We start from the raw sequence: 6,605 nt of genomic DNA, 5'->3' as shown, positions 1-6,605 counted from the left end.
TTTTAGCGTTAATAGCACGCATATATCGGACAGTTTCAAATATGCTTTATCTAAAATTATTTATTTTGAGGAATAAATGAAATTTAAGGCACATCATTCCTCCACTGCTACCGTCCAAAATTCTAGAATCCGTCTTACAAATGCTCAGTTACGCTTAAAAGTTAAACAACTCTCCACATATTTTACTTACAAATATGCACTATTTACGTTAAGAACTTGGCCATAACTATATGCACATTTTAGTTAAACGTTAATCTATTGTTAACAAAAAGTTTTTGAAACTTAGTTACATTGTTGTTATTAATTTTATGACCATTTGTTTTCGTTATATAACGTGTTACTTACAATCTATGGTATAGACTAATTTGTTCATTTATTAAAGTTAGTATTTTTTATTAGCTGTCACAAAGAGTCATTAGTTAAACGTATGTATTCCATTTTATTTCATTAACCAGAAGTAAACTTTACAGAATGTCGCTACTTTAGAGTAGCAATCAAAACTTCTATTTTTTTGATAAAGGAAGATATTCAAAAATAAATTCTATCTCATATAGGGGACCGACTTCCCTACAATGTTGTAGACCAATAGCTACCAAACTGCGTGAACTAGTTATAGTGTAGTATTAACGTAGTCGTAGCTAAAGTTAAGTAGCGTAGCCACATCACCCACTGTGATAGGGTCGAGTTTTCGTTAAATCAGGAATAAAGCGCGGGACTTCGTTGACGGTTTAGATTTTAACTTAAATTTAAGATTCATATAACTGCTAATCACTTCACTTCAGTTTCTTGGTATAATTTCGCACATTATGAACTGTCAGAATTTGAATTTTTCAGATTATCTCAGCATGTATACACAGACAATCTAACCACTGGATTCTTTATGTAAATCTTTCATAAATCTCAGGAAAGGAAATGCTTTCCAAGCACAGGCTTAGTTGGCGTCTTACATACTGTCGCTGTCACAGTATTTATGTTAAGAACTGAGAATACCCCTATAGAGTGGACTTTGTTGACGATCTGTGATTATCTCTATAGGTGACAATACCTACTTACAGTTTTGAAGAGTTGGCACCGTCCCTGTTAGACTTTCGTACGGAGCAGGCTGGTTAACCGGAGGACAGAAAATAACTACTAAACATGAAGAATCCGTTGGTCTTTTGGACTTTTAAAACGTCTCGCGGCTGCTGGTGTTGACGCGGTTAGCTCAAATGTGCGATATATTACCAGTTACCACTGCTTCAATCGTAACTTGATAAATACCTCCATCCATGGTGGCCCAGAAATGCGTTCGTAATTTTTTTACGTCTGCATATTGTTGATAATTTTAACAATCGTATGCGTTTTGGTATCAAAGCTAAAGGAAAATGTTGAAGGCAGTACATTTAATTTTAATAAAATTATTGTACTTAGTTTTAATTTTTAATGACATTTTGCAAAAGATGTGAAGAGTGTATGAAAGAAAAATATTTCAAAAAATTATTTGTAAACAAATTTTTGGGTCATCCTGTATATACAATTATACAATAGTCGTAGTATAAGTTAACTACATAAGTTGTATAAATGAACGTACGTCCGTACGACCGTACGTAGTCACTATCACGACTTGGAAGGAATCTAAAGGATTATAAGTAAGTAGTTAAGTATTTACCTAAATAGACGTGTAAATGTAACGCGATAAGTAAAGGATAATGTTAACTTGAAGTAAACTCCTTTCGTCCTGTTTAGCTTATTTTGGAAGAATTTCCCTCGCAAATATCATTCATTTAATCTTTAATCTCAATAAGTTCATTTATGTTTTACTCGAAGGTCCAAAGCTTGTCCTCTCCCTTTCACCCTCTTCGTATATTCGCTGCTATCTCACACAAGTTGGTGACTTTTTTTCTCATAATCTTTGCTTTGAAGAACCTCTAACTGGTATAAAATTTGGTCGTTTGAGCCGGATACGTAATGCAACTCTTCAAATCTTCTACGTCCTACACCAACATTATTTATAATCTGGGGGCACGGCAGTGCCCCCGCCAAGTCGAGCGCGAAGCAAACACTGCCGTACCATCCTTTACTGGAACCATTTCGCCGCATTTTCAGGCCCCTATTTGAGAACCTCTGGATTTATTTACCAACCATATTTTTTTATTATAACCATTATTTTTGAAGTTTCGTTTCATTCTTTAGGCAACTTTTAGAACGAATCATCACTGTTTTCGTTTACATAAAACGCTGTCTATGGTATATAAATGTATAAGTACTAAGTACGGGTAAATGTGGACAAGATGAACTTGTAGTCGTAACTGCCTACTGCAAGAAAAGGCGGAAGATAAACAGTGTTAACCTTTTCCACGCCGTGTCAAACACAAAAGCTGTCTCTCAGACGCCACGTCACCGAAGTGTCAAAACTGAAATTGAACTTTATGCATACGCACCTAGGTCTATGTTGCTCTGTAGTCTAGGACCGTAATACGTCTTTGGCGTTGGACCTGCGGTGCGTATATATCGGTCATTGGCGTCCAAAAGGTTAACAACGTAAACACACAATATAGGTAGAAAGTAGTTTGTTCTTGATATTACAGTGTATGGCTTAGAGTAGGATAGGTACATAACACGTAAGGATACCTAGTTTAGATAAACAACAAAAGTTCACTACGAATGCTCTTCCTTAGTAGAACAGTGCCATAGTGTAGTGAAATAAGTATCGGTAGCAAATATTTACATTTTTAACCCTTTGAACGCTTTGTCATAAACAAAAAACGCCACTCACACGCCAAGGTCACGGGCGCAAGCGAGCTAATGTAGACCTTACTTGAAAGTCTGAAGGTTACTTTGACAGCGTACGCCATAACAGTTTTAGTTGTCCATGCCGCGGTGGGCCCGGCTAGTTAAGACGCCTTTACGTGTTTTTGGCGTTCAAAATACGACCGATACGACTCACCTATAATGCGGCATTTTGAGTGGGTCATAACCGCTACTAGGTGATAGATTAAGTTATTGCTGTCTGTGTACGTTGTAAATCGCTTCCTGTTTTTGTTCCACTAACACTTAGTGTTTAATCTTAATTGTTACTAACCATTATAGGCCATTGTTGTCTTTTAAATAAAATAAATAAATAAATATTATGGGACAATCTTACACAAATCGACCTAGTCCCACAGTAAGCTCATAAGGCTTGTGTTGTGGGTACTAGACGACGATATATATAATATATAGATACATATAAGTACTTAAATACATAGAAAACATCCATAACTAAGGAACAAATATTTGTGATGAACACACAAATAAATGCCCTTACCGGGATTCGAACCCGGGACCTCCAGCTTCGTAGGCAGGGTCACTACCGACTAGGCTACGGCTAAATAAATAAATTGAATTGAATTAAAAATGGTAATAGTTAACAATTTGTTAGTTTTACAGCTTAAAAACATTTTCAATAAGATGGTTATATTGAATTCGTTATTCCTCGTTTTCATTGATTTTGAGAGTAATTCCATAATTTGAATTATATTTCATTTGACTTGAATAATTATATGATAGGTATAAATACCTATTTTGTATTAAGTAGTGTTCTTTACTCATATGCAGCATTTTAGGAACATAGCTTAGTATTTATAGCAACCTTAAGTAAATATGTAATCATCAAGAAAGGGTCAAAAGCGCCGTAAATGAATAGATAGTTAAGTAGTTGTATGTAATAATATGTTCCCAATTCATATTGTATATTTCAGCAGCATGTGTCCGATCTAAAGTGGCTCCAAGACGGTCAAGCACACTACCTAATTCAGAAGTCATTGTCTAAATAGTTGTTCTATTAATACAAAGTACTCATATCTCGTATTATTATGTATTGTACCATTCTGACTTGGGCTTTTGAATTACGGAGGCTGATCTTAAATACGAAATACAAATACCAAGGTCCGTATGAAGGCCCCTAAGAATATTAAATAAGTAAACGTTATAAATGAAGTATGGGCGTTATCTGTCTTGATATGCGATAAGTTAATCGATTAAAAAAAATACACATGAACCTCAACGATAATAGAATCGAGAAATATCTAATATGTTTTTTTTTATCTAATGTCTTATTATATAAGACTAGGTAAATAAGGTCGCTCCTTCCTATACCTGGGTCGTTCCTGTACGAATATGTCTGCAAAAAAAAATTGGATTTTCGCTGTAAGAGTAGAATATAGACGTGTGCGTGTGATGTGTGTGACGCGAGCTTGAAAGGGCCGAAGTGTGTCTGGTGAACATATTTAAAATCAATAGGTAAGTGTGATTTCGGTGGAGTGTTACCACAAAGTAGTGTTAGATAGTTTTAAGTGGTCACTAACGCGTCAAACGGGTGGCAATTCCGCAGATATATAATAGGTAGGTGTTAAGGTGCATTATGTAAATATAAACTGATGCTACAAGTTTGAGGATATAGTGCATTTTATAGGTATTAAACGAGATGAATAAGCAATCAAGTGTTGTTAACTTTTCAACTTTTCAGTGATCTTACAGGCTAAAAATATGTTTAAATAAACTGAGTACCTACTCTAAGATGATTTCACTGCACAAAAGATCCCTATGGGTCGAAGTGTATCCGCAAGGGCCCCCAAAAACGATAAGATGATTTAATACCGTCTACAATATTATTAAAACTTGTTTGTAAATTCCTGACGCACAGGCTTAATTTTAAATTGTAAGATGTATTACTTGATATCGAGACATTATGAAAGATTTATTATCTATACTAATCGTATCCTACAGGGTATTTGTAAACAATATACCTACATATTTTATAAGCGTTTAACTGATGACTCTTTTGATACGGTTTACCTATTTGTATGTAAGGTGATATTATTTTGAAGATATATTTAAACCATGCATTTATTTTAAAATGTGGACTCTTCTCTCTTCTTTATAAAACAAAATTGAGCTTAACTATAAGTTCTCGCACAACAATAATAAAACGAATATTATCTATAGTTTACTCTATTACCCGACTTCAACTTTTTGACCAAGTGCTATGGTAATATCTGATGATGGACTGACTGAAAAGCATATTTTCTCAAACATGCAATGAAATGTCGTCGCTCCGGGCGTTATATCAGGCTTCGAAGTATCACGTTTAGGGCGGAGCAACTCCAGAGAACTGTAAAGGAATTTCATACGAAATTGAAGGCCTAGGCCGGGAAGTAATTTTTTTTTAAATTCTAATGTAAACATGGGGTCTGTGTCCATGAACAGACTAAACAGCCGAATTATATTTTTATTTTTATTTTTGGTGAATGAATGGTTATCGGACCAAAATATCCGTGTTAACGCCTGTTATACACGAACGTACTGATATTAAGAATACGAATCTGTATGATTCAATGTGTTGATGAATAAATTTAAAATATTGTCTATACGTAAGTCACCAGAGACCATAGACAATATTTAAAATCCTCTGCATTTATTTTATTTATAGAAATTGAGATTCTTATTATCAGATTGTGTATAATGGCCCTAATAAGGTCTATTCGAACACTACACACGCGAAATACGGACGACTTCCGTAAAAAAAAAACAATTATGGCGGGATTGGAAGAAAAATTAAAAAACTTTTGTTGTGAAGTTGGATTTTTATTATAAAGATTATAAATTTGTTTTTTTTGAGTGGTGTATTTTTTTATTTCATTGCATGTTTGAGAAAAGCACTATACATGCCTAGCCGTGAAAAGGTCTTGCCGGCTTCGTATCACTATCCGGCCTCCCTACGGTCGGCCGGCTATACCTACTCACCCGGCAAGCCCTTCTTTCCCGGCGTCTGCAGTAATGTACTATTATAATTTCCCAAAAAATACACCTTCAATTATAGCACTTTTATGTCAGTTTCATCTGACGGTCTAGCATGAGTTGCGTTCTCGCGCGCGACTCCATACATCAAGCGCGACTTCAAGTATGGACTCGCGCGATTCTTATACAAATAATGGACTTGTTATTTTGTCAGCACGTGTTGTACGACATGGCCTTATGTCATCATGACATCTCACCGGCAGATAGATGGCGCTGATCGCCGTCCACTTCCCACCGCTTAAGATCGGTTTTCCTAGGATAGCGGTGCCGTCATATAGCGGCCGTCTCCATACTAAATAATACGGCTAAATATGGATGTCGTAGTATTTGTATAGAGACGGCCGCTATATGACGGCACCGCTATCGGAGGAAACCAAAGCTTTAAGGCGTTCGGTTTTATGATGGGGCCGTGTCGTACAGCTGCGTTTCGTTTCGTGACCCACAAATGGCCTCGCCGGAAGATCAGCGCTGACTTCTGGGTTAGCATTATGCTGAGGCGGGACCATTTCGTGGTAAACTATGTATTTATATTATGTTTAATTTTCTCTGTTTGTTGTGTACTTGTGTATGTTATAGTTTATCACGAATAAATGCGATGATTATGATTATTATACTTAAGAGAGTATTAATGTAAACAATTGGACTGAATCGAGCGTGCCGCAATAATTTTACAATTTTTTGCCACTATATTAGCTAAACATCGCTTTAATGTTTGTTAGTCAATAGTTGACCAGTCTATCCATGCCCAGGCACAGTCTGAAATATAGTAAGCTAAAATGTTTTAGTAT

The sequence above is a fragment of the Cydia amplana genome, chromosome 21, assembly GCF_948474715.1.
Source record: "Cydia amplana chromosome 21, ilCydAmpl1.1, whole genome shotgun sequence".
Lineage (NCBI taxonomy): Eukaryota > Metazoa > Arthropoda > Insecta > Lepidoptera > Tortricidae > Cydia > Cydia amplana.
This window is presented reverse-complemented; position numbering follows the sequence as displayed.